Raw genomic sequence first — 27,948 nt, 5'->3', positions numbered from 1 at the left:
AATAAATTGGTCAAGCACCCGGCCTAGCCTAGTAGCCCAGTTCCTAAGTCTCCTAGACCCTGTAGGTAGCGGCCCCCTTTTCTCGGAGACCCGAATAGTGGGTTGCAAATTAAAAATTTTCTTTTCAGTACCAGGTCTTCCCGGTGGAGAATTAGCTCGCTTTCTTTACGCGCCCGAAACAAACAGCAAACAAAACAAAACAAAAATAAACAACCCCCCAAACCCTCAGTGACTTAGAATCCAGTGCCAGATAGGCGAGTTAGATTCTATTGGTGGGAAGGGGTAGGAGCCGGGGTGAAGCTAGGGTCTGGGAACGCGGGCCGAAGGCCCCTCGCTGGGCGTGTCAGAGGAGGGGACATCGGAGGGTGATGCTCGAGTGGGCTGCCACCTCGGGGCTGCGTGAGGGGCGGAGGTGCCCGGGGGACGAGTCCTCAAGCGAGCCCACCCCCTGAATTCCCACGGCCCGGGGGTCCGCCGGACATTCCTCCCGCCCGCCCCCCCTACCCACCCAGATCCCCAGTAAAGAAAGGGGAACCGCGGCCCGCTCGGGTCCGCGACGGAAGCGCAGTCAAACGAATGAGTAAGTCAGGCGCGGGCACGGCACCTTGTTTACCCCACTCGGCGGCGCGCCCCTGCGGGCGCCTCGTTCAGAGGCGGCGTCCGAGACGCTGAACCCGGGAGTCTGTGGCCCGCGATTGGTTGGTGACTGGGAGGAGGACACTGGGTGGGAGCAGTGCGAGCCAGGCGTTGCAGTGCCAGCCCGCTGCCGCTAGATGCCGCTCCCTCCCAACAGGAGCCGGGCGCGGGCTCGTGGCCGACAGATGGCGCCTGCGCGTTCCATTCGCCTCCAAGTCGCCGAAGAGCGAACACCCCAAACAATCCCGAAGCGCCACCAAAAAAAAAAAAAAAAAAAAAAAAAACCCGCCGGATCCGACCGCCACTTTCAAAACCCCCCACCGCTCTAGAACCGCGGGAGCTTCCGTCCCTGAGTAGAATTCGAGGGTGTAAAGAAGAGGAAGGGGAAAAATCTTGTACCAGCCCAGGGGTGAAGAAGCCCCCGGCCTGAGAAAGAAGGAAGGAGGAGTGGGGGAGGCGAACAGTCTCGTTGCTGCCTCTGTGTACGCTGAGGGGGGAGGTAAGTTATAAAATGGCGGAGGCGAAGCTTCTAGAAGTTTGGAGGGGCACCCCGAGGGCGCGGGGCCCACCGTGAGGTGTGTGGTGTTGAAATAGGGCAAGAGAGAGGTGTTGGGAGGGAAAAGAGGCTGGGTACTCTATTGCCGTTTAATTTCTCCTCTTCTTCCTTTGCCCCCATCCGGGGCACCCATGGAGCGAGCGGCTGGCTAAGTCAAGCCGGGAGAATCTTCCTCGCCCCCACTGAACACCCAACCCTCTTTTCTCCCTTCTCCCCCAGTCGCTACCCCGGCACTACCAGGGAACTTACGGCCCCCCTCGTCCCTACCTCCTACTCCTAGAGTGGCTTTCTACGGCAGGGCTCTTTTCTACTACCCTCGCTGAAGGTTTTCTCTTCCTTCCCTCGTCCAACTCTCCCTCGGGGCCTCTACGGAGAGACCCCCCCCATGGGTGGCCCAAAATGGAGAACGCGGAGCGGCGCAAGATGGAGGCTCCGCTTCCCTGTGTAGCTTTAGCTTTAGGCTCCTTTTCCCCGGGAGGCTCTTAAGCCTAGGAGAGCCCAAACTGGAGGTGGGGTGGGGTGCGACCCGTAGCCGGGGGAGGAAAGCTGGGCAGGCTGTGGTCGGGTGGGGGAGAGCGCGGTATCGTGGTGAGGGGAAGGAAGAGAGCAAAATGGTGGTGCTGGGAACTACGGGGGGAGGGGAGAAAGCGGAGGCTCAGTTGTGTATATTTGGGCCTCGGACCGAGGGAGGCGAGGGAAAATCTACTCCGATCACACCCCTCCCTCGTGCCCCCTCCCTTCTGCCTTCCCTTCCTTCCTTCCCTCCCTCCTCCTCTCCCTCCCTCTCTTCCTCCCTTCCTAGAGAGGGAACAACATTCATGTGACGGGCCCCTTGGCTTCTCCCCCGCCCCATCATCTCCAGCGCGTGGTGGGGGAATTGCTTGGGAAAGCGATTGGCATCGATCTCTCCATCCCTTCCGAGGACCGACTTCGGTCAGTTTTCTTTGGGCAACAATTTTATCCAGACGTTGGGGTCTGCCCGACTTGGCCCCCGCGTGCAGACCTTGCCCCTAAGGGGGCCCAGCTGCCTGGCATGGGAGGAGGGGGGAAGGGCGGGAGTGGAAGGCTGTTTGTTGGGGGGTTTTGGCGCCACTTTTGTTTTAGTTTTAGTGCAGCTTTTCGTTCCCACCCCCACCCGCACTTGTCTTTCTCAAGGCACGAACTGAGCTGATCCTTGTCCCAGGTAGGCAGCATCTGCTTTTTCCCTCCACACTTTTCTTCTTGCTTGGGATTGACTTTTTCTTTCTTTCTTTCTTTCTCTTTCACTTCTATCACACTTACGGTGATCGGTGGCCGGTGATTGTAGGACGAAAAGGGTCGGATGGGCCCTGGGAGAGAGAAGGTGTGGGAAACAGCATCAAGTAGTTCCGCAAAACTTTGAGCCCCGTTCCCATTTTCTTCTGGCCTACATTCGTAAACGTATTGTTGATTTCTGCTTTTTGTTTGTTTGTTTGTGTTTGGTCGCGAGAATGTCTTGTTTTGCCTCTAGCTTTTTTTCTTTCTTTTTTTTTTTTTTAAATAAACCGCTGTACTTTAGACATTTAGTTTCCCCTCCCACTTGGTGTATATGTCATTTTCTTTTTATTCCTAAACTGTAATGGGCTGTCGTGTGTGTGTGTGTGTGTGTGTGTGTGTGTGTTTTCGGTTTTTTTTTTTTTTTGGTGTGTGTGTGCTGCAGTGTTCAGCTTTAATTTTTAATCTTGCATTTAGTAGTTTCATCCGGATTGTGAGACTTTCTCCTCCGTGGCCTAGAAATGTTTTTATGTTGTTGACTATCACCCCCCCCCCGCCTTCCCTTTCATTCTTTCTTTCTCTTAGGTGTAGTTTTTTAAATTGTGGGTCACGGTGTTTAGTTAAATGGCTATTTACAGTTTACGTGGTTTATATAATATGTTAGGGACTTTTGATCTGTAGGGCTAGGTTTGAGTAAACGAAAAGCCTGTGCTGATGTGCAATGGTTCCTTAAAATGCGCGGGCCGCCTCTCCCCGCACCCCCCGTCAAGCCCCATCTTCCCTTCACACTCGAGTGTAAATTCCATACCCCTTTCTCCCACGGACCGCCGTATTTCACGGCAGCCACACCCTGTATTTGTCTCTGTGGATTGGAATCATTATCAGCTTAATTTAGTGACTCTTAAACCACCATGATGGGACTTGCTTAAGCACGAAGCTTCTTTTCCTGTTTAGCCCTGGTAGTTAGTGTCGAAAGGAATAATCGAGGTTTCTTGATGAAACCCGGTGCGGTCCAACCTCTGCCTTTTTTTCTGTTGTCTTTTTTCCTACTCCGGGCTGTTGGCGGTGTCAGCACCGCTGCTGGGGGCGGGGGTGGAGGGGAGAAAGAGTCGGGTTACCGAAGTGCGTCATTCCTGGCTCTAACAGGGCCTGCTCGGGAGCTGCTGGTGTTTGTTACTGTCCTCGCAGCACTTTCATGCCAACCTTCTCTCTCTGCGTATTGGTTAGGAGCAAAAGCAGGAGGCGGTCTCCTAATTCTATCTGGAGCCTAGCGTGTTGCGTTTAAGGGTATATGCGAACTTATTAAAAAAAAAAAAATAACGGCCCTGGAAGGTGGATACATTTCTGTTTAATGATATATAATTCAGGTAGTTTAGACTTGCTTTCATATATTTTCCAATGAACAGTGAGGTTAATTTTGAGCATTTTAAACCACTTACGTTAAAATGCCTAGTTTTTCTACATTGATATCAATCTATAATTAGGGATCAGAAGGACCAGTTAAGGCATAAGTGTTCAGCGGTTTTTCAAGTGGCTGAATTGTAATTTTATGATACATTATGTTAAATAGTCTGGCCTTTTCGTTTTGAGCTAAGGTGCTACGTGAATGCGAGCTAATTGCGGATGTTTGAGTTCATTTTCATTACATACTGCTATTAGATATAATTTTACATATGTTCTTTAGGTTTTGTGGACTTAATTAAAGTGCTTAAAGAAGATTATTTCTTTGTTTTTAAGTAAATTCTTAAATTTATCACTTAAACGGAGTTGTGGAGGGTGGCGATACAGTTACATACATAGTTGGATCCCTCTTGCTAAGCTTTGATACTTTTGCTGTCTCTAGATTTTTCTCAGTGTACTTTCTGAGCAGTGTCTTCTTCTTTTTTGAAGAGAATAATGGGAGGAGGGAGTGGGTGGGAGGTAGAGATGAAACAAAAGTGGCCTTGAGTGGATGGATGATTGTAGCTGGATGATGAATACAGGAGGTCGCATTGTACTATTCTCTTGTTTGTGTTTACTTGAAATTTTCCATAATTAAAGAGAAAAAGAATTGAAAATTTTCCAAGTTTTCTTGCAGTCTTGGTGTAATGACTTCAGTTTGTATTTATCAAGATTATTTGCATGGGGAAACTTAGTCATGTGTATAAATGATTACACAATGCCTCGCATACAAACTTAAAGAAAAATACCTGAACTGAACCAGTTATAGAATGAGCAACATAAATGCTTATATATTGGTTGAGCTTTAAATGTTTATAATTTAGTCTGGATATGCTCTCCTTTTAGCTCATTTTTTAATCTGTTTAAAATAGGAAAATTCCATTTGCAAATTTTGTAAATTCTGCTGGGTGTCTGTTTCATCAAGTTGAAGTTAAAGTGAGTCAGTATGAAAGGGATTTACTATTAATAGGTGGGGCTTTGACAGTTGGAATGAGTGACAGTGGAAGAGATCGGGGTGTTTGTAGGGAGCATTCATGGTAGGGAAATCAAGGTAGGAGCTGAATTCACTTTCAGTTTGGTGTTTAATGAATGGGTAGAAAAGAGGATTGGAAAAGGAATGTACTGATTAGCCGTTCTTCCCCACTGTGAAATAACTAGTATTTTAAGGTATCAGGGACTGGCAGTGGGGGGAGGTGGGTTCTCTCTTTTTTTTTTCCAACTAATGTGAAAATGAATGTTTACACTTAAAATGATTTAAATCATCACTCACCCACCCCTTTTAAATATCTAGTGCTATAACTAGTTAAAAGCTGATATTATAAAATATTGTAATGTTTTTTTATTGAGAAAATTCTTACTGTTACCCATCAACAGTAACAGCACTGCAATTAAAAACTCCCCTTATTTAGTGTGTTTGTGAACTGCTCCTAAATTCTAACTAAATATAGGCTTCAAAGTTACCAAATTTGTAATTATTATTTGTTACTTTGGTAGTTTTACTTTCTCCAGCTTTGTATGATTCAGGGTCAGGTTTTTTTTTTCCCCCCTGTGAGGTGTGTGTTTGAATATATGTCAGACTTCTAAAGGGAATCCAAAATAATGAATATTCAATTTTTATGTTTCATATAGTATGCTTCCTAATAATTACAGCGAAATTGCACCCTAATCTGGGGAGAGATATTTTGTAATTGTTCCACATTTTAGCTTTAGAACGATGTTAAGGGATGACGTTAAATACTTGAAATTTTTAAATTGTATTCAAATGTAGTTTTAAGTAGGTGGTAAGGATTGTGGCATCAGAGTTATTTTGTTTTTACCCCACTTTTCAAATTTTATTGTGCTGAAATGTATATATGAGAACATTTGCCATTTGAACTATTTTTACATGTACAGTGCAGTGACATGAATTACGTTCACCATGTTGTGCAACCATCACCACGATCTGTTGCCGAATTTTTCCATCACCCTTAACAGAAACTTAGTACCCTTTAAGCGATAAATCCTCCTTCCCTCTCCCACAGATTTATTTTGTTGTGGTAAGGCAACAGCTAAACTACCAAAGCAACAAATAATAATTACAAGTTTGGTAACCTTGAAGCTTACATTTAGTTAGAAGTTCTAAAAGCTCAAATACTCAAATGAGATTTGAAGGAAATTCTACATTCCTTTTTCTGTCTCTTGAACTTTATTGACTTATCCATTTACATATGGTGGCCTGAGGACCTGTGAATTGAAATGGATGGGTAGGGTGGGGAGCAGGCTGAGGCTTGAATCTATCCATGGGGAATATAGGGTTAGAAGTGAAGATACGCCCTCAACTGTTTAGTAATGCTTAATCTGCTTGTTTAACTGATACCACCCACAGTAAAGAGTGGATAGCTTATTCTTTTTGCTTTTGGGCTGTTCGTAATAGCTAGAAGATTCTGGTTTTGGATGCTGCAAGTTAACAATTGAGCTTAAAATTTACATTAAATGGGTACAGATGTCCCACAGAGCTCAGCTGGATAACATCTTGGTGTTGTGAATTTTTTTTGTCTCACTCGTTGATTTAAAAAATCTGCATTTGTATTAGCACTTCAGCACTTCCGGATCACTATTAGTCGATGATTCAAAGACTCGAACTCAACAGTTTACTGTAAAGTGGAGTACTATTGTACATGGGAGTTGGGGAGCACAGCTTAGGAAAGGAATAGTCCCAGTTAGCTGTGGCTATCAGTAGATGTTGAAATATGACTAATCTTGGCAGGTAAAGGAACTTCAAAGGTACAGGCTGTTGCTAAAGTTCTTTACATTTTTCTTTTGTAACTTTATGTATGAGTCGGAATGTATGTGGTATATGCTTAGACCTTTTAATTTGGTTTAATATTGTCCTCGTACAGTAATTCTTTATATCTCTCTGGCTGTTGTAAACTATGGCTATTGCTTATTCTGTGTGGAAAAGATACGTGAGAAAACAAAATTCTCAGTTTTTTAAAAATCTCTTGAGTTGCCTGCTTTGCATTTTATTTAACCAAATTTTATACTTCGCCAGTGTATGTGATGAGAGTCTTAATTTTTGTGTAAGTGCATTAAAAAATCTACATCACTTTAGCAGCTGTTGTATATACTCCTTCAGTGCATATGGCGATAGTCTTAATTTTTGTGTCTGTGCACTAAAAAACCTACATCTCTTTAGTAGCTATTGTAATCTGCTACCTGAACTGTTTTTTACACAGGCTTATTACAGTGAGGGAGCCCTGGTGGCGCAATGGTTAAGCTGCTAACAGAAAGATCAGCAGCTAGAACCCACCAGCCCCTTTGTGGGAGAAAGATGTGGCAGTCTGCTTTTCTTGAGATTGCAGCCTTGGAAACCCTGTAGGGTAGTTCTACTCGGTCCTCAAGGGTCACTGTGAGTCCGAATCAACTAGATGGCACTGGATTTGGTTTGGTTTGGGTACCCCACACCCCCAAAGAAAGAGTATGAAAAAATGTCAGTGGTTTGTTTTTGTTTTTGCTTTTTTATTTCAATTGAAAAATACATGACTGGGATTGATGAGACAAACCAGGGAGATTTCTATAAACTCTGAATAATCTAACGCACAACTCAGAGGTAATATTCCTTTATAAAAAATAAATCACTGCTTTAATTCTATTGAACATTGTTTAAGGGGAAAAATAAGTTTTATCTCTTATTTTGCTTTAAGTGAAAGTTTACAGTGCACGTTTCTCATACAAAAATTTATACAAACATTGTTCTGTGACCTTAGTTGCTCTCCCTATACTGTGACAGTGCACTCCTTTCCACTCTGTGTTTCCCATGTCCATTCAACCTAAAAATAAGTCCTCTTTAAGTAAAATGTTTTCGCATGAATAATATTTTAACAGGATTGACCGTATAACTTTTTGAATGCTGAGGAATCATAAACTCTTAATTTAGCTGCTGTTTGAGTTCCTTTTGAATACCAATAGCTATGCTGTGTGTTTTAACATGTATTGTTTAATCATCTCAGCCACCTTGCAAGGCAGGTGGTTATTATTTTACAGATGGGAAAATTGAGGCTCTCTGAGAGTTAATGACTTGTTCCAAGTCACATGATAATAAACAACAGCCTGGCCTCAAAAGCTTTGTGCTTTTTATGCTAATAAACTCAGTTGTTTTCCTTATCTGGTTTATTAGGTCTTGGGTAATTTATCACTGGAAGCACAAATGACTAATTTTATGAAATTAAGGTTTTTCACATGTGTACCAGTTGCCATCCAGTTGCCATGTATGTGAGAGAACTGCGCTCCCTAAGGTTTTGATGGCCTGGTCTTTCTTTGGAGGCCCCTCTGGGTGGGTCAACAGCTGAGCGCTTAATCTTTTGCACCATTCAGGGATTCCTTTTTTCATGTATGTTGTTATGTGAGTCCATTCCGATGTATGTTGTCGTCGTTGTGTGCCATTGAGTCGATTCCGACTCATAGTGACCCAATAGGGTTTTCTCGGCTGTAATCTTTGTGAGACCAGGTTGCCAAGTCTTTTCTCCCAGAAGAGCTGCTGAAGGGTTCAAACAGCTGACCTTTTGCTTAGCAGCCAAGCTCTTAACCATTGCACCACCAGTGCTCCTTTTTTCATGTGTAGAGACGGCAGATGTGTTATTTTTAGACAGGGTCATGTGAGTTTGTACCCGATAAAAGTATACTAATGGTTGAAATGAACCTGAGCTTTGGTTTTGTTTATATGAAAATGCTTGTTAAACACAAAAGTTTGTGGGACTTACTGATCAATTTGTGTGGAAATTGTCAAACAGGAACCTAACTTGCTGTGTAAACATTCATCAAAAACACAATAAAATATTTGAAAAAAGTTTGCGAGATAGTATGTTAAATTGTATTCTTGATTTTTTTTTTTGTTTAGCCTTGGTATGGTATATAGAATTATTTCACCGATTCCACCCCCGGATAACCATTTATGCTCTATCCAAAAATGGAAGTTAAATGTGTCTGAAAACAGTTGCGCAGTCATTCAGTTGGTTAATCGAGTGGTTAGATTTGAAATAAAATTTGGATGACTCTTTCAGTAAATTCACTGGTCTGGTTCTGTAGCGGAGTTTTTTTGGTATTTAATGGTACTGTAAAAACCTCTTTCCTTCTAAGTGTTAACATTTCTTCTGTCTACTTTCTAGTTCATCTTTTCACTTTATTAAATTTTCTTATTTTTATTAGGTGGTAGTATCACTGCTCTGGGTTATTAGGTTCATGAGTGATCAGTATCTTAGTCTCAGTTTTCTTTTCTTCCCTCTTTCCTTCTCCTGTTCATAAACCATAGAGTTTTCCTTATCTGAAGGAATACCAAATGTTGGAATTCTGACCTAAGATAAATTAGTGGAGAATATATTAGTGCTTTTCATAGCCATGAGTCAAATTTATATATTTTATGTTGATCTTTCCCTTAAATTTCATCCTGTAGGAAATAGTTTTTCCAGGTGATAAAGTCTTGTACTCAGACTGTTTATTCAGTATTGAGTTTTCCCATCTGTATTTTCTCCTTCTGTATTTCAAGAATACCATGAACTGATGTTCCATGACAGAATCATGCTCTAAGGAATCCATTGTATGTAATAAATTAGTTTACCTCTTGTAGATGTAGAATGATACTACTTAGTACCATCCTTAGGAGAAATGAGGACACTGCTGCTCGGATTAGTTTTTGTGTTCTGTGGTTAATGTGAGGAACCCTGGTCGAGAAAAGCTGCTAGAAAATTAACGGGTTTGGTTTGACCCTAAGGAAAGTTTTACTTTTCAGTCACTTTCCTGCCTGTAACCCTAATATAGCCTCTGTCAAAACCTATAAATGATAAAATTATGAGTGCAGTTGATAATATTGCTATCTCTGTGGGATAAATTTGTTAGTGTTGATTTCAAGCAGTTAGTGCTAATTTTGTTTTTTAAAGAATTGAATGTGGGAATGCGTAATTTTATTTGTAGAAAGGAATATTGCAGGAACGCTGTTCGTTATATAACGGAAAACCTTGTATAACATTGATGGGGACTAACGTAGACCATAGCTGACTGAGCCTGGCAATCTGCTTCTGAAAATAGCCAGGAAAAACCCAATGGATCTGCAACCAGTCTTGGGGATGGTGCAGGAACAGGCAGGCAGCCTTTCCTTTTGTTGTGCGTGGGGTAGCCATGATTTGGGGGCTGACTAACAACGGTACTAATTGAATTCTTGTTATATGTCAGAAATTGTTATAAATGCTTTACTTTTTGTTTTTACCTCACTTAATCCTCATAGCCCGATGAGGTAAGATGACCATTAATCTTTTGAGAGTAAAAAGGGGTACTAACTGGATGGGATACTGGGATAATAGGACTAACCTAGGACTGACCCAGAGAAACTACGATGACAGTAATTAATGGCCCACTTCTCAGAGGATGGAGCCCTGGTGCATAGTAGTTAAGAGCTCCACTGCTAACCAAAAGGTTAGTGGTACAAATCCACTATGGGGATAGTTCTACTCTGTCCTGATAGGGGACACTGTGAGTTGCAGTAGACTTGATGGTAATGAGTTTGATTTTTTTTTTCAGAGAAAACTGAGCTATAGGGGAGGCAAGGTTTAACTTGTCCAAGGTCACACAGTTAGTCTAAGCGGTAGGAAGAGATTTGAAGCCCCTACAGAAATTTCTGTGGGCATGACAGTGATTTAAAATTGCTTTAATTGCCATATTCTAAGAGTTTGTTTTTACTTTTTTAGGGGAGTTTGTATTGGTTATGGGATTAATAGTTAAAGACAAACTAAAGTGTTTTTTAAAATCCAGTGGATTCTTCAGTTGACTTTTTTTCAAGTGACTTTTAGAGTGGAGAGATACATGCCTGAGTGTTGAAAAGGAACTTTTCTGAGGTCCTCCTAAGTAAAAAAAAATTCTAAAAGAACTAGTTTTATTGTTTCCATCGGAGTTTTGATTTCTTGGCATATTATTCAGACTCTCTTTATCCTTTGCTTAGGAGGGAATGTTAATTGTATATTTCATGGGGGGTTCTTCTGTGGAAAGTTTCCTCTGAGAGTAATGGCAAAAGAAAAGAAATAATTTTACGACTAGGGAGAAGTGGTATTAGAAAAGAAAGAAAAAGGTCCAGCTTAGCAATTTATCGAGGTCAAACTGATTTTTGTTAACAATTTGAGAGTTAAGTTTACTTGTAGAGATTGATGTGTCACTTCATAAAATTAATAGTCCTCTTTATTTTTGGTATTCTGACTTTTGCAGTTGTATTCCTGGCCTGTTTATGTTTGTGGTACCCTTCCCCCTAACCAAAAAAAAAAAAAAAGGTATATTCAAACTTTTGGAGAAATGATTGATTTCAATGTAATTGTAGATTTCTACCAACATTGTAAACTAAGATCTTTTTTTTTTTTCTTTGAGGGACAAGTGGTAGAGAGCTGATCTTGAGTTTTTCATGCTTGGCTATTTTAATATTTCTTTTGAGTAATTTGTGTGGGTTTTTTTCCCCCCAGCTAGTTCACTTCTGAAAGTTTTGTTGGTGTCACTATCCTACAAACATAACTGAGAGATCAGTAAGTAGGATCATTCAACTTTTTTCTTGTAGTGTATGTGTATATATATATGAATTAAACTAAACATTTGCCGTTTCAACATTTCCCACCTGAACAATTCAGTGACTTTAGGTTCATCATGTGTGCAACCACCCCTATTTTCTGTTCCCAAAGTTTTCCATCGTACTTAAACAGAAGCTTAGTGTCCCCTAAGCAATGAGTCTCCCTGTCCACCTCCTTTTTGCCTGCCCCTGGTGACCATTAATAAATTTAAGTCTCTTAACACTTGCCTGTAATAGATACTTTATATACCAGTAAGTGGAATCATACAGTATTTCTTTCATGACTGACTTTTTTCACTCAGCATGATGTTTTCAAGATTCATCTGTGTCGTAGCATTCATCAGGAGTTCTAATTTTTAAGATTGTTTAGTTCATTGAAGCCATCATAAGAAGACAGAGCTTGAAAGGGGGACTGCAGTTCTGACCAGATCAAGAAACTTAAGGGCCTCGTAGTTACTATAATAGAAAAAAATTTTTTTTTAAATTTGATGTTATGAAATGAATGCAGTTGAGTTTTGCATGCATTATTGCTGGTTCTTAAACTGGGGCCAGTGGATGGGGTGGAGGGACATGAACCCTTTGAGATTATGTGTGCATTTCGTTAGATTCTCAGAAAGGTCCGTTCATTGTTAAATCAGCTGGTACTTAAAGCGCCTACTAGAGACACCGGATATACAGTGGTAAACCAGATTATATAGTCTCTGCCTTCAGGGAATATAGTAAATTGGGCATTATTGCTCCAATAGGGTTAAACCCCCCATTTTAACATAATGCCTAGAGATTGGTTTGATAGTTGGCAGTTGCCAGTGGAGTCCATTCTGACTCATGGCCACCTGATGTGTGCAGAGTAGAACTGCTCCATAGGGTTTTCAAGGTTGTAACCTTTGGAAGTAGATTGCCAGGCCTGACTTCTGAGGTGCCCCTGGGTGTGCTCAAACTGCCAGCCTTTTGGCAGTAGTCAAGTGCTTAACTATTTGTGCCACTCAGGGTCTCCCTCAGTTGCCTGGATTACTATGTACTAAAGAATGTTAGGCTAAAACCAATAGCTGTCAGCTTTTTTTTTTTTAAAGCTTTTATTGTGGTAAAATACATATAACAAAAATTTTTGTTGCCGTTTTAACCGTACAATTCAGGTCAGTGCAGTTTTGATACAGTGTCCTTACTTTGAGGTTAGTGACAAGTATTTTAAAAAAAGGATTACTCTGAAAAATTTCAGGAGACAAATAACAATTGAAGACTGTTATTGTAGCCTTTGAATATTTAAATCTTTGGTGGTTGTTAATAAACTAAGTAAAAGAGCCCATGATCAGCCTGTACAACCAGTTACTGTTATCCAAAGGTTGAGACCTTCTAAATAGTATCATGATTCTAAAAGCAAAAGAGGCAGTCAACAATCACTCTGTTATATGGGATGCTTGCATGCCTTTATTTCAAATTCTAAATGCTTCATTTTAAAGGAATTTAAGTTTATACATGCTTCTATGCTGGTTTTTGACCCTGTATTCTTGAAATGGTAGCTTGCTTTGTAGCAGTATATTATACTTACTGAGTTATTTTTATATATATGATGACTTAGGCTTGGTATACTTGAAATGACAGGAGCCCTGGTGGCACAGTGGTTAAAGCACTCAGCTGCTAACCAGAAGTTTAGTGGTTCGAACTCGCCAGCCAATCTGCGGGAGAAAGATGTGGCATCCAACTTCCGTAAAGATTTACAGCCTTGGAAACCTTGTGGGCAGTTCTACTCTGTCCTGCAGGGTAGGGTCGCTTTGAGTCAGTCAACTGGACAGCAGTAGGTTTGGTTATTTTATCCCTGAAGTAGTTCCATTTCAGGATTGGAATGTCTGTTAATGTATTTTCTGTCCTTAGATTTCTAATCTCTTTTTATTTTCAAAAGTAAGACTTTTTTCCACTCACCAGTGTGTCTACTGTCTTGTACCTGATTTGCAAAATTCATGGTGACTTGAGTGTTATTGGAGCCCTGGTGGTATGGTGGTTAAGAGCTTGGCTGCTAACCAAAAGATCAGCAGTTCGAATCCACGAGCTGCTTCTTGGAAACCTTATAGGGCAGTTCTACTCTGTCCTATAGGGTTGCTGTGAGTCAGAATTGACTCAGTGGCAACAGGTACGGGTTTAGAATGTTATTGCAAAGTGCAAGTGTAATATCCTCTTACTAAAAAAAGACCTTTTTTTGTCTAAAGAAATAGTATTAAAAATAGTTAATAGTTAGGAATAGGAACCTTTGAGAATTTCCCTCTACAGTGAAGAAGTAGAGAAAATGTAGGAAATATTAGAAAAGCCACAATATTTTTCCTTTGGGATATGCCCCTCCCTTTTTCCACCACTCATTCAGGCCAGAAGACATTCCTCAGACTTTACTCCTGGCAGGAGAATTGAGGAAGTGATGGTAGCAATGGCTGGCAGGGAAGCAGAAGCATGAAGGTGTGTTTTTGAAAAGCAAACTTGTCAGTGACAAATGGATTTTTCCATCTCTGAATATGTGTATTTTTTGGGTTTTGATTAAATATCAGTGCATAAACTGCTACTGTTCATTGATGAATATTCACTGGTTACATTCATATTTGGGCTCTTGAAACATTTCAGAGAGATCTTTTGGACAGTGTGGTATTATATTAGAAAAGATCCTTTGGTGTAGGGTATTAGTTCCTGATCCTTTGAAGTTAGAGTGAAAGTTACATAGGTTGCTGCAGAAAAGCTGCAGACCCAACATGAAAGGTAATTTTGTATGTGTGTGTGTATATAAAATACATAGTGTTTAATGTTTGGAGGACTATGGAAAGTTATAAGTGATAACTAGACTAGGAACTATGTTTTTATCTGATTTTGAATCCTTATCTCATTGTGCAGTGTATCTTAACACAGGTTCTCAAACAGCAATTGAATTAAAACCTTAGGTTTTCTAGAGATGTAACCCTGCATTGTAATTGCACTATTAGTATTCATGTTCAAGAGCAGTATGTTAGAAGGGAAGTAGTCAATTAGTTTCCCCTAGTTGGCTTTGCAGTAATAATAGAGTTTGTATGTACAGGATTCTGTTTAAAATATCTACTACATGGAAACTTGTACTAGACTCCTAACATTTAATTTTTTTTGTTTCTTGCAGCAGTCTTGTAAGGTAGTTGGTGGTGTTTTGATTTACTCAAGTTCAGAATGGTTAAGTGACTTGCCCAGGATCACTGAAATCTAGTAAGTGGCAGAGCCTACTTTTGAATGGAATTCTGCCTAAGTCTAGAACTCCTCTTTACATGGTGATATGCTGCCTCCCAGTGGGATGATTTATAGATTTCATAGTGATACCTTCCTCAGTGGAAAAGAGTAAAAGGAGGCAAGAATCCTAAATGGATGAGATAGAAGAAGAAATTAAACTTCCCAAAGTAATGGGAAAACTTTTGGGGATTAAATAGTTTTAGAAAAGCTTTTTTTCTGTCTAGATCTGATAGAGGATAAATCATTCTCAGTCTTAAGTTACATGCTATACGTTTCATATTTTATAATAAGCACCAAGTAGCACCTAGAAAATGGTTGGATGAGGGGGGATGATGGAGCCCTGGTGGTGCAGTGGCGAAAGCGCTCAGCTGCAAACCCACAGGTCTGTGGTTTGAACCCACCAGCCAGCCACTCTGCGGGAGAAAGATGGAGTCTGCTTATTTAAGGTTTATAGCCTTGAAAACCCTGTGGGGCAGTTCTACTAAGTCGGAACTGTTTTTTGGAGGGATGATAAAGTTTGTTATATTTATTTTACTTGTTTTAATTCTCAGCACAGCAGCATCTGAATTAATTTTAAGAAATTAGCCTATTTAAAAAATATACTTTAAAATGAAATGTTATCCAAGGCATTGTTGGCAACCTTTTGATTAGAAGCCAAGCTCTTAATCACTGTGCCACTGATTATGAAGATGAGTACATGTCATGCGTTGGATGCTTGACACACACACTACTTTGATTTCTTTTTTAAAAAATATTTATTTTTGTGGCAATATACACAACCAAACATATGTCCATTCACAATTTCTCCGTGAACAATTCAGTAACATTGGTTACATACTTCACATTGTGTCACCATTCTCACCGTCTCTACCCATATGTTTCATCACCGTTAATTTAGGCTCTCTGCCTCTTAAAATTCTCATCTGTGCTTCAGATTAGCAGTTGTCAGATTAAACTCATAGATAATCTTTGTAAGAATGCTGTGCTCCAGGCAAACATTCTTTATTAATTGGGCTAAACTCTAGTGTAACAGTGTCTTCATGGGATAGTTTTGGTTCATGGTTTGAAGGTAGTAGTTTTCTCTGATTCCTGAGTTGCCTTCTTCCTCTGCTTTTGCAGGCGAATGGAGACCAATAGTAGATCTAGGCGCGACTCACTGAACTAGGAGACTACCTTTATTTCCTGTATGGTGGATAGATAGCTGCTGCCATTGGGTCAACTCCTACTCATAGCGACCTTATATACAAAAGGAAAAATTGTTGACAGATCCTGCATCTTTCTCATGATTGTGAGTGTGTTTGAGTTCATTGCTGTGGCTCTTTCGCTGATTCATCTCACCGAGGGTCTTCCATGTCCTTCTGGGCTCTCTACTACACCAGACATGATGTCCTCCAGTGATTGATCTTTCCTGATGATGTGTCCAAAGCAAGCGAATCAGACAGTGTTCTGTTGTGATCTATAACACTGGATCTTACTAGATCCATTGAAACTGGTTTTCATTGGTTAATTTTTGGAAGTTGATAACCAGGCCTTCCTTCCTAGTTTGTCTTAGTCTGGGAGCTCTGCTGAAACCTGTCTACCATGGGTGACCCTGCTGGTAGTTGAAGTACCAGTGGCGTAGCTTCCAGCGTCATAGCAACAGGCAAGCCACTGCATTACAGCAAATTGACAGATGGGTGGTGGTCTTACACAGTAGGGCATGTTATAATCATTTTACTGATAAGAAAACTGAAGCTTAAAGACATTAAGAAATTTGCCCAAGCAGGTTCCCACTTCAGAACTTTTTTATCTGCTGATCCTTCTGCCTGGTATGGCTCCTCATTTCTTCAGATTTTGCTCAAATAATCATCTTTTTGATGAAGCATTCCCTGGCCATACTGTCTAAAAACACCTTACTCCATTAGCTCCCTTTCCCCCTTACTCTGCTTTATTTCTCTCCATACCAAATATTACCATCAAACATAATTGTTTCTCTCTTTCCCCACAGTAGAATATAAACTCAGTGAGGGTAAGGATATTTGTCTGCCCTTGTTCATGGCCTTAACCCTAGCACTTAGAACTGAGTCAATTTTTAATGGCCTAAGATAGCATTCCTTGGAACAGAGAAGTTCAGGGCATGTGCTTGGACCTGTGCTGGGATGAGAGTGGGGAGAAAGTTGATTTTCAGGTTATAGTTTTTAGTGGACTATTGTTATGAAATGCCTTGAGTTCCAGCAGGAGTATGTATGTGTCCAGCCTCTAGGTTTTACAGCACCTTTTCTCCTCTTTGTACAGGTCTGCCTTTCAGCTCCTTCTTACGGTCATAACTCCTCATTTTGTCTAAAGATTCTTTCAGCGATTATAATGTGTGTGCGATGTGCACAGCATAGATACGAAGCAGGGGCTTGGCTTCAAAACGGGTTTTCTAGCTTTGCCATTTATAATTTAGTAGGTGATAATACACACTATACGTACATACATACGTATTTGTGTGTGTATAAATTTTAAAAACTGCCATGTATTGAAATTCATTTGTTTTAGTTAATATTTAGTATTTTGGTAATACATAAACATCCTTTCCTAATGCCCTGAAATGCATACCTTTTTCCTTGTTTCTGTATCTCAAAACATTTCCTGTATTGATGTATATAGTTGGAACACAGCGATATTATTGTACAGTATTCTTGTATCCAAAATGTAGCTGATTTTGGAGAAAAGTAGATGAGTTGGATTTTAAATGCTTCAACCTTAAACTGATGTTATGCACCTGGAGTTCAGCAGATGCCTTATTGTTATTTGTGGCATCAAGTTGATTCCGACTCATAGTGACCCTATAGGACAGAGTAGAATTGCCCCATAGGGTTTCCAAGGAGTGGCTGGTGGATTTGAACCGCTGACCTTTTTGGTTAGCAGCTGAGCTCTTAACCACTGCGTCACTAGGGCTCCATGCTATGCATAGGGATCTTCAATAGTATTTGCTACTCTTAAATCGTCTGAGGCGAAGCCCTGATGGTTAAGAACTCAGGCTGTTAACCAAAAAGGTAGGCAGTTTGAATCCACCATCTGCTCCTTGGAAACTTTATGGGGCAGTTCTGCTCTGTCCTATACGGCCACTAAGAGTCGGAATCCACTCAAGGGCAATGGGTTTGTTTGGTTTTTTGGGGGGGTTTATGCATAGAGTAAGGAGGCTTGGTGGTATAATGGTCAAGCACTAGGCTCCTAACTGAAAAATTGGTGGTTCGGATCCACCCTGCGGCTCTGCAGGAGAAAAGACCTGGCAATCTGCTCCTGTAAATCTTACAGCTTAGAAAATACAGGGCAGTTCTGTTCTGTCACATGAGATCACCATGAGTGGGAATCGACTCGATGGGACATAACAACAATATGCATATACAGTAAAACCTGTGAAAGCTGGAAGCTATGTAAGGAGGAAACCTGTCAGAGGAGAAAAACACAAATGTTTTCCACTAAGATGAGCGATAGAAAAGTGGTAAGACTGTGCCCTGTCAAAGGTAGAAAACTTGCAAGACCTGGAAAAACACAGCAGTCCTGTTGAGTTCTGGCTCACCCAGGTTATACTGTAGTATATTGGCTTTTAGAGGGGAATAGTTTCATGTGTGTATATATATATATATATATATATATATATATATGTATGTATGTATTTAAAGCCAATCAAATTCAGCAGTGTGGGGTTGCATACCAACTTTAGTGACACAAAGTTCTGATAACCCACTACCATCAGACTAGCCTGTTGTTAGGTGCCATCAAGTCATATCGACCCCATGTGACAAAATAGAACTACCTCACAGGGTTTTCTAGGCTGTAATCTTTATGGGAGCAGATTGCCAGGTCTTGGGAGCCGCTGGCGGGGTTCAAACCTGCCAACCTTTTGGTTAGCAGCTGAGCGATTAACTGTTCTATCATCAAGGCTCCTTTCAGTCTGGCCTAGGTGAAAGAAATGATAAAGGAGCAGAGGATCAGGGGTGAAAACCTTTTTAACTGGGTAGGAGGAAGAAATGGGACCATTGATAGAATGGGCAGGGAGGTAGGAGATCTGTGATACTGTAACATAAAATCCATAAGCATCTCGAATTTGAAAAGAATCCAGATGGCATATTCTCCCATCTGGGAGATGCTTTTAAACTGTGTATGGTTAAAAACTGTTCCAATTATGTCAAGTTAAAATTATCTTTAAAGCTGATATAATCAATGATTATCCTTATGTAGATTGTTTTCTTTGTGGCATCTCCTGGGAGTTTGGTCCTCCTTCACCCACACTGGGTCCTAAGTTACCAGGACTGAGCTAAGAAGTGGTCAGGGACAGTAAAGGAGGGCATTTCTGGCTTATTGCATTCTCCAAAGTCAAATTAAAATTTTATTAGAATGGTTTCGTGTGAAACACATTAGTTTAGATAATCAAAGAATTGACTGCACGTAAGCATGTGAGTAGTGAGTGGTATTAGGATAATACTACTATCTGGTGTCCTATTCAAAACAGCTATGATAAATATAATTAGGTTTTCTGGAGTCTGTTTTGTAAAGGAAACCTTTTTTTTTCCCTACCCCCCCCCCCCGTGTACTTCTATGTGAAATAAGTGTATAGGCAACCACTTAAGTTTTCAAGTTTTGTACAAAAGCTGTTTTTGGTAGAAATGATGCTGGGCCTGAGTGTCTTATAAAAATTTCTAATTTTTCTGCTTCTTGGTATATTTCAAAGGAAAATTACTGTTATCTGAAAAAAACTACTCATAATCTCACTACTCTCTTCATTCCTAAATTGAGTACCTAGTCTATGGCATGAGCGGGGGATACAGTAATGAACAGGACAGGCCTGGTCCCAGCCCTCATGGAATTTACAGTTTTAGGGAGGAAACATACTAAAGCAGTGACAGATATGTTAAGTGTTTACAAAAGGGGAAGTATAGATTGCCATGTGTATGTTTAATATGGTTTTAATAACCACACAAAATATCATATGCATTCCCAAAGCCAATTCTTCAGACAGGTATTGGACAGGACAATGGGTTACAGAGGGATGCTGGCGAGGAGTGAGCTTCTTGGATCAGGTGGACACCTAAGACTATGTTGGCATCTCCTGCCTGGAGGGGAGATGAGAGGGTGGAGGGGGTTAGACGCTGGTGAAATGGACATGAAAAGAGAGAGTGGAGGGAGGGAGTGGGCTGTCTCATTAGAGGGGGAGCAATTGGGAGTATGTAGCAAGGCCTATATAAGTTTTTGTGTGAGAGACTGACTTGATTTGTAGAAGTTTCTCTTTAGTACCATTCACCACCTCCCTTAGAAGCCAGAGTTTGTTTATCCTGCCATTTTTGTACACACATGTACATGTGTGAATATGTTTTAAATATAAAGTGGATTATACTAAATATACTGTCCTATATCCTGCTTTTTACTTAATGATGAGTTGTGGACAAATTTCCATTTCATTAGAACGCCATTCTTTCTAATAGTGGCATTGTACTTATGTGCACTACTTTATGTAACTAATTTCTTGATAGGTAAGCATCTGTGACCCTTTAATTATATTCTGGGATGTGTTCATAGAAGTGGAATTGCTAGGTTATTATGTTTGATATTTTGATACATAACTGTCAGATTACCTCCAGCCCCCCAGAAAGGCTGGGCCGTTTTGTGTCCAATTTTCCCACTACCTAGCTAACACTGGCCTTTTTCAATCCTTTAAATGTTTGTTAATTTGAAAAGAAAAAAACTCAATTTTTTAAAAAATAATTTTTATTGTGTTTTTTTTTTTAGAGCTTACAAATCAAGTCAGTCTCTCACACAAAAACCCATATACACCTTGCTACACACACCCAATTACTCTCCCCCTGATGAGACAGCCTGCTCCTTCCCTCCACTCTCTCTTTTCATGTCCTTTTCGCCAGCTTCTAACCCCTTCCACCCTCTCATCTCCCCTCCAGGCAGGAGATGCCAACATAGTCTCAAGTGTCTACCTGATCCAAGAAGCTCACTCCGCACCAGCATCCCTCTCCAACCCATTGTCCAGTCCAATCCATGTCTGAAGAGTTGGCTTCGGGAATGGTTCCTGTCCTGGGGCAACAGAAGGTCTGGGGGCCATGACTACCGGGGTCCTTCCAGTTTCAGTCAGACCATTAAGTCTGGTTTTATGAGAATTTGGGGTCTGCATCCCACTGCTCTCCTGCTCCCTCAGGGGTTCTCTGTTGTGTTCCCTGTCAGGGCAGTCATTGGTTGTAGGCAGGCACCATCTAGCTCTTCTGGTCTCAGGCTGATGTAGTCGCTGGTTCATGTGGCCCTTTCTGTCTCTTGGGCGCGTAATCACCTTGTGTCCTTGGTGTTCTTCATTCTCCTTTGATCCAGGTGGGTTGAGACCAATTGATGCATCTTAAATGGCAGCTTGCTAGCGAAAAACTTAGTGTTTTTAATTTGCATTTTTTTTTTTTGTTTTTTAGTGAGGGTGAGCAACTTTGCCTATGTTTATTGACTGGTTAGGTCCCTGGGTGGTGTAAACTTTGCGTTAGACTACTAGCCTAAGGGTAAGCGGTTCAAACTCACCCAAGCCTGGAGATCTACTTCTGTAGAGATTATAGCCAAGAAAACTCTGGAGCAAGCAGTTCTACCCTGCTAACACATGCAGTAGGAATCGACTTGACTGCAAAGGGTTTGGTTTGGGTTTTTGATTGGCCGTCCCTTTGAGAAATTAAGATTTTCTTCTTCCTTGGTTTTGTGTGCTGTCTTCATATATAAGGGAAATTACAGCCTGTCATTTTTGTTACAGATTTTCCTCCAATTTGTTGTCTTATCTGTTATTGCAGTCATTTCGCCATATAGAAGTTTAAAACGTTTATGTAGTTAAATCTTTCTAGAGCCTTAGTGATAAGATTAGGAAGCCTTTCCCCACTCCAGATGGTTAAATACGGTAGAAGAAAATATTGCTTTAGCTTTTTTACACAGTTAAAAATTTGATGAATTTATTTTTCGATTATGGTATGAGGTACATTCAGGCCTTTTTATTGCCTTTTTGGCCATACCATGAATTATCTAATTATTTTCTTCCTTGTACATTTGTCTTCCTTGTACATTTGTCTTTCCCCTTTGTTTTAGATAGTACCAGGGCTGAAAATTTGCATTTTTAACAAGTTCCCAGGCAATGCTAATGCTGCTGGTTAACCCCTTGCCATGGAGTGGCTGGTGGATTCAGACTGCAGACCTTTTGTTTAGCAGCCTGCTCTCTTAACCACTGTTCCACCAAAAACCAAACCCACTGCCTCAGTCGATTCCGACTTATAGCGACCCTACACCAGGGCCCCATAATTCTACTTGTTAGGGACCAGTTATGAGAACCACTAGTAGAGCAGTGGTTCTCGACCTTTATTATACGTAAGAATCACTTGGGGACCTTGTTAAAATGTAGATTCTGATTCAGGATATCTGGAGTGGAAATGCAAATTCTCAGCAGGGGTTTGAACCTGACAGAACCTGTTGGAAGCCCTGGTTAGTACTGCTTCTTAAGTAGCTTCCCCCCCCCATCTAATTATGTCCAGCTGTGAAATCACACTGTCAGTCAGTATGAACATTCTTGTAACCACATTATCCCTGTTTTGGAATAAAAATTTTTGCCAGTTCAGCATTTGTAAAGTGGTACCTCAGGTTCCTTTAATTTTATTTCTTTGATTACTAGCTGGAATGAACTTGCCTCCCCCCTTGTTTTTCACCAGGGTGTTTTGAATGTGACTGACAGCCTTAAGTTTAACCTGAGGGCCTTTTAATTATGCGTGTACAGTAGTTTTCTAGTTAATTACTGGTGGTGATGTTTTTTAGTATTAAGTAGATGTATCTAATTATTTTAAATTGAGTTTGTGTATTATTTTGTAATGTCTGTTCACTTCATTTGTGGTTCACCTAGTTAAATTCAACTTACAAACAACAGTTGCTCAGGAAACCTGCTATAATCTCTCTGTCCTCTTGTCTAGCCCAATGGTGCTAAGTTGGATTTATAGGACAACCAGTTTATGGGTGAGTTGCGTTCAAGTGTTTTATAAAGAGAGAACCAATGGGAAAAGTCTGGATTTTCTTTTTTTCTCAATACAGAGCAATCTTTTTATTAGGGAAGCCTATAGTGAAATAAAATTGTTACTAGTAGTTCAGCCTGTTTCTTGATAGTTTATTGTTTTTAGTCATGAGCAGGGTGGATAAAATAAAATTGGCTGTTTGACATAATTAAAAAAATACATGACTGCATTTATGGCTATGCTAGATAGTGTAATTCTACAGACTTCCCCTTGTCAGTGCCAAGGCATTGTGAAATGTGTGGAAAAAGAGAGATTTGGGTTTACCCTTCTTTATGATAATCTGAGCATGTTCTAGAGTAGCTAACTTTAGAGTGATTAAAGATACACTAGCAATTCAGTAGTGAAATTTTTTTTCAGGTGTTAGGAGAGAAGTTAGGGGCAAATGGGAACACAGAATAGTGAATTTTCAAACATCCTTTATGGATAAAACAAACAAAAAGCCAAACCCATTTCTGTGTAGTCGATTCTGACTCAAAAAGAACTGTTTTATTTAGAAAGATAAAAATGTATCATCTATAGCTTTGCTTAAAATGATCACGATCACGCATGTTACATTATATTTAAATGTAGTGAAGGGAGCACTAACCCATCTCAATACAATCACCTTATTTTATTTATTTTCATGGTAGCTCTTAACCACTGGTATTTTCTTGTTTCTTTATTTTGTGGTCTGTCTTACCCCATTAGAATGTAAGCTCTTAAGTACCAAGGAAGTAGGGACTTTTCTATTCAAAGCTGTAACCTTGATATCTCCAACAGTGCCTGATACATAGTATTTGTTGAATGAATGAGTTATTAGTTTAGTAATTTATCTGGCTACTGATTAAAATATTTAGAAATAAATTCAGTCCTAGTCGTGAGTGTAACTAAACTTCTGAACTTTAAGAAATTTCTCAAGTTTGCTTTGCTTTTTTATTCAGTTTAAGAAGCAGGAAAACGTTTTGAGATCTGAAGGGATTATCAATATTACTATAACCAAAAAAAAAAACAAAAAAACCTGAACATTGCTGTAGAGTTGATTCTGACTCGTAGCAAGCCTATAGGACAGGGTAGGACTGCCCCATATGGTTTCCAAGGCTGTAAATCTTTATAGAAGCCACATTTTTCTCCCACGGAGAAGCTGGTGGGTTTTGATCTGCTGACCTTTTGGTTAGCAGCGGAGCTTTTAACCACTGTGCCACCAGAGCTCCTTAGTATTACCGTAGAATATGGTCATGAGCCGCACAACGTCTGTTTTGGGCAACATCCGACCCATATATGTCCATGGTCGTGTAAGGTTATAATAGAGTTCAGAAATGCCGATCAGAGAATGGAATGGATGGACATAGAGCAGGTAACTGCTAATACAATAGGCTTTACAAAGGTTGGTAACTATGGATTGCACATAAGTTGGACATCCGTGGACTGCCTGTATATAATATGCTTGCACAACATCCAAATCATATAATGTCCTATTTCACAGACTGTATCGTGGGTATTAAACAATGCATGACTGTACACGAAATTGGAGCTAAAGTTAAAAAAAAAAAAAAGACAAACCTCTACAGTTCACGAAATAAGTCTTGCTGTATTAAATTATGTCTGAATTTATTATCTGAGCTATGACTATTAGAATATTCAGATCAGTTTTACATTCACAATTTAAGACAAGCTTTTCTTAATCACTTGATTTGGTGTATTTCCAAACTTGGACACGTTTCTTTTGTGAGTTGCAGAAGTTGAGAATCTGAAGCAAGTGAGAAGAGAGTACCTTAGTTAGAAGGTATCTTGATTTTTTTTTTTTTTTTTGGCCACCATATTGTAGGAGGATGAGGGAAGGGAAAGTATGTTTGCTTATACTATATTCCCCATTGTTGAAGGTATTACATTAATATCAAATTTTGAGTGTTCTGCTAATTACATGTTTTAATCAAATGTAGTAGTAATAATGATTCTATATAGCTTCAGTACACTGTAGAGTTTACATAGCACTTTCACTCTGTCCTCATAATAGTCGTTTAGAGAGGGAGGTCTTGTGGTATTGATGCTGTTTTATAAATAAAGGTTCGAACCCCCCAGCTACTTGGCAAGAGTAAGATGTGGCAGTCTGCTTCTGATAAGATTTACAACCTTGGCAACCCTATGGGGCAGTTCTACTCTCTCCTACAGGGTCACTATGAGTCAGAATTGACTTCAATGGCAGTGGGTTTTTTGGCTTGGAGGAGCCAAGCAACTTGGCCCAGGGTCACACAACTAGAACACACACCCTTTATTTCGTAGTTCTGTGTGTTTTTTTAAGAACCATAGAATTTTAGAGCAGGAAGAATCCTAAAGGACTTGTACTCTAACCTCCTCTATTTATACATATGAGGGAAATAATTTGTTCAGCATTACAAAAGTAGTATGGCAGAGCCAGAATTCTAACCCAGGTGCCCTCCTCAGATCAGTCCTGTGTTCCTTCTAATCTTCCAGTCTTTGATTCTGGAGAAGTGTATGCTATTGTAGAATTGGCTACCTGATAACGAAGATATAAAACCAAAACCAAACCCCATGCCGTCGAGTTGATTCCGACTCATAGTGACCCTGTAGGACAGAGTAGAACTGCCCTGTAGAGTTTCCAAGGAGCGCCTGGCGGATTTGAACTGCCAACCCTTTGGTTAGCAGCCGTAGCACTTAACCAGTGTGCCACTAGGGTTTCCAACGAAGAGATAGGAGTTTCTTAATAATTTTCTGGCTCATGTCTGTTCTTGTAAAAGAAAATAGCTTCCAAAAACATTAGAGTATGTTTTGACGTACCTTGGGATAGAACCTAAGCCTTAGAGCCAGATTTAAATTGGAATTCTGTGACTCTTCTCATTAGCTATGTGACCTTGTGGAAGTTACTTCTTTGTTTTTTTTCATCAGTAAAATGTACAATGAAAGAATTAAAGGCAGTGTGTTAAGTGTCTGACACATGGAATGTGCTCAATAATGTTAACTTATTTTACAAAATATTACAGAGACAAAACACTTCCTTACAGTAAAAAGAGACAATTGAGATGAAAACAAATTTGGGAAAGCAGTTGTAGCAAACATGACCAAGGGTTTTATACAGATTGATGTGAACAACTATTATGATCTTAAATGTTAGTGGACATGAAGTTTTTAATACTTTTTATTATTACCATTAATTGAATCTTACTAAGTGCTAGGTGCTAAGCTAGTTGCTTTACACCTGCCATTTTAAATCCTTGGCATTAACCTGGCAAGGAATAGGGTGCAAATCTCCCCATTTTACAAATAGCAAAGAACTGTAGAGATGCACTTTATCTCTAATTAAGAGCCCTAAAGTAAATGTTGATCCACTTGCATCTACTAGTGAGAAGATAGGAAATAACTCAACATAAAATCTACACGTAGGAAGATGTTGCTAGCAGTGATAGTTATTAAAATCTTAATATCTAACAATAAAGAAGCCCTGGTATCGTAGTGGTCAGGTGCTCAGCTGCTAGCTAAAAGCAGATTGGTGGTTTGAACTCCTAGCCCACTCCCTGAGATAAAGATGTGGCAGTCTGCTTCTGTAAAGGTTTATAGCCTTGGAAACCTTGTGGGGCAGTTTTACTATGTCCTATAGGGTCGTTGAGTTGGAATTGACTTGAGGGCAGTGGGTTTGGTTTTGGAACAATAAAATAAGTAGGTTATGCTACACCAAATTTGGTGGAAATTCATAGTCATTAGAGGTTATTATGAATGTTACAGAAATGGTAGCCATGCATATGGAGATGAAAATGTTATATGCACAGTTGTGTATTTTGTGGTTACAGTTTTGAAAATTCTAGAGAGGCATACCTACACATGGACAAAGCCTAGGAGGGAATATGAAAATAGGTGATTTATCAGGTTATTGGAATGCTATGTGATTGTTCTTATTTTTTAAATAAGTTTCTTGTAATGGGGGGAAAGCAAGGTGATATGGTTCAGATGTAGTGTGCACTGAAGAAGATTGTTATTAAAACCTTTAGGGGGTGCGGTCTAGAGGGCATGGTTTAATACATTGTTTCTGATACTTTGGGGAAGTTTAATAGTCTAAGCTACAGGCTCTTTATTGTTTATTATAAACTCAACACACATGACCATTCAACCTATTACATTTTGGCATGGAATTTTAGTATTATTTTCTTCTTGTTCTTGAAATTATAACCACAATAAGTAGACATATATGACTTTTTTTGTACCTTAATGACGTTTTTTGAGAATTTTCAACATCTTGGTATCATTGAAGGAGCATGTTTTAAGCTCCAGATATGTTCCATTGCAGTATTATGAGGGAAATCAGGTATTACAATCTTTTATGCACATTGCTTTTTGTATAGCTTTTCTTGCCAATCAGCAAAGAAAGTACTTCACTGTTCTCTGCCTTCCGAATTACTTCATATAATTTATGGTTGATATACTTTATGGTATGTGTGTTCTTCTCTGTTTCATTGCTTCCATGAGAAAGACTCATTGAGGTGTTAGCTTGATTTCTTCTCCTTTTCCATTCATCTGTGAGTACTACAAGACAGTGCACCATTGATTCTTGCATATTTCATTTATATTCTGATTTTAAAAGAAGCTGGTTAAAAGAATTTCCTTGGGCAAATGTAATCATGGTCTTGGTGATTTGAAAACTTAGAATGCCTTTTCATTTGTGTTCCAGTTAAAGGTATTGTTAAACTGATCATGATCTCTCTGTGTGCGTTTGCGCGCGCGTGCGTGTCACTCCTCAGGGATTATGTCTGCTAGTGAAGCCACTGAAAGTTCTCTGTACTGTAATTCTTTGGAATGTTTGACTTTCTTGGGTTTTTGTGTGTTTTACAGAATTATCAGGAAGATTTAGGTGTTCTATAGCGTGGCCCTCATACCTTCGAAGGATTTTTTTTAAATAGGAAGAACTTTATTGTTACTTGTATAGAAATAATAATCCCTGCCCTTCGTAAAAATTCAAACAGTACAAAAGAATACAAAGTGAAAACCTCCAGTGCCTCCATTCCTTCTATTTAGAGGTAACCATTGCTGGTAGTTTCTTTGTATCCTTCCAGAAATTTTCTATGCATAAAGAAAATGTGATCATATTTATATGTATTGCTCTGTAACTTGTTCTTTTCATTTAATGATGCTTACATTTGAAAGGAGCCCTGGAGATGCAGTGCTTAAAGCGCTTGGCTGCTAACTGAAAGGTTGGCGGTTAGAACCTGCCAGCTGCACTGCAGGGGAAAGATTTACAGCCT

The 27,948-nt window shown here is 40.0% G+C and overlaps 1 protein-coding gene across 6 annotated transcripts in view; it reads left to right on the top strand.

Annotated features, from left to right (window-relative positions):
* Window positions 1-836: 836 nt before the first annotated feature.
* STAG2 (stromal antigen 2) overlaps window positions 837-27,948 on the top strand; it is a 133,349-nt gene continuing 106,237 nt past the window's right edge. Inside the window, exon 1 of one of the 6 annotated variants that reach the window (XM_049871230.1) lies at window positions 837-1,135. The gene's annotated coding sequence lies outside the window, so the exon portion shown is untranslated. Of the gene's footprint in view, window positions 1,136-1,192; window positions 1,212-1,820; window positions 2,126-2,269; window positions 2,376-20,590; window positions 20,736-27,948 lie in introns of those variants that run through there. The other 5 variants (XM_049871235.1, XM_049871234.1, XM_049871231.1 and 2 more) reach the window with 5 other exon arrangements.

Source organism: Elephas maximus, chromosome X (genome assembly GCF_024166365.1).
Source record: "Elephas maximus indicus isolate mEleMax1 chromosome X, mEleMax1 primary haplotype, whole genome shotgun sequence".
NCBI classification, from domain to species: Eukaryota; Metazoa; Chordata; class Mammalia; order Proboscidea; family Elephantidae; genus Elephas; species Elephas maximus.
The sequence above is the reverse complement of the archived record's forward strand: the minus strand, read 5'-3'. Positions and strand labels throughout refer to the sequence as shown.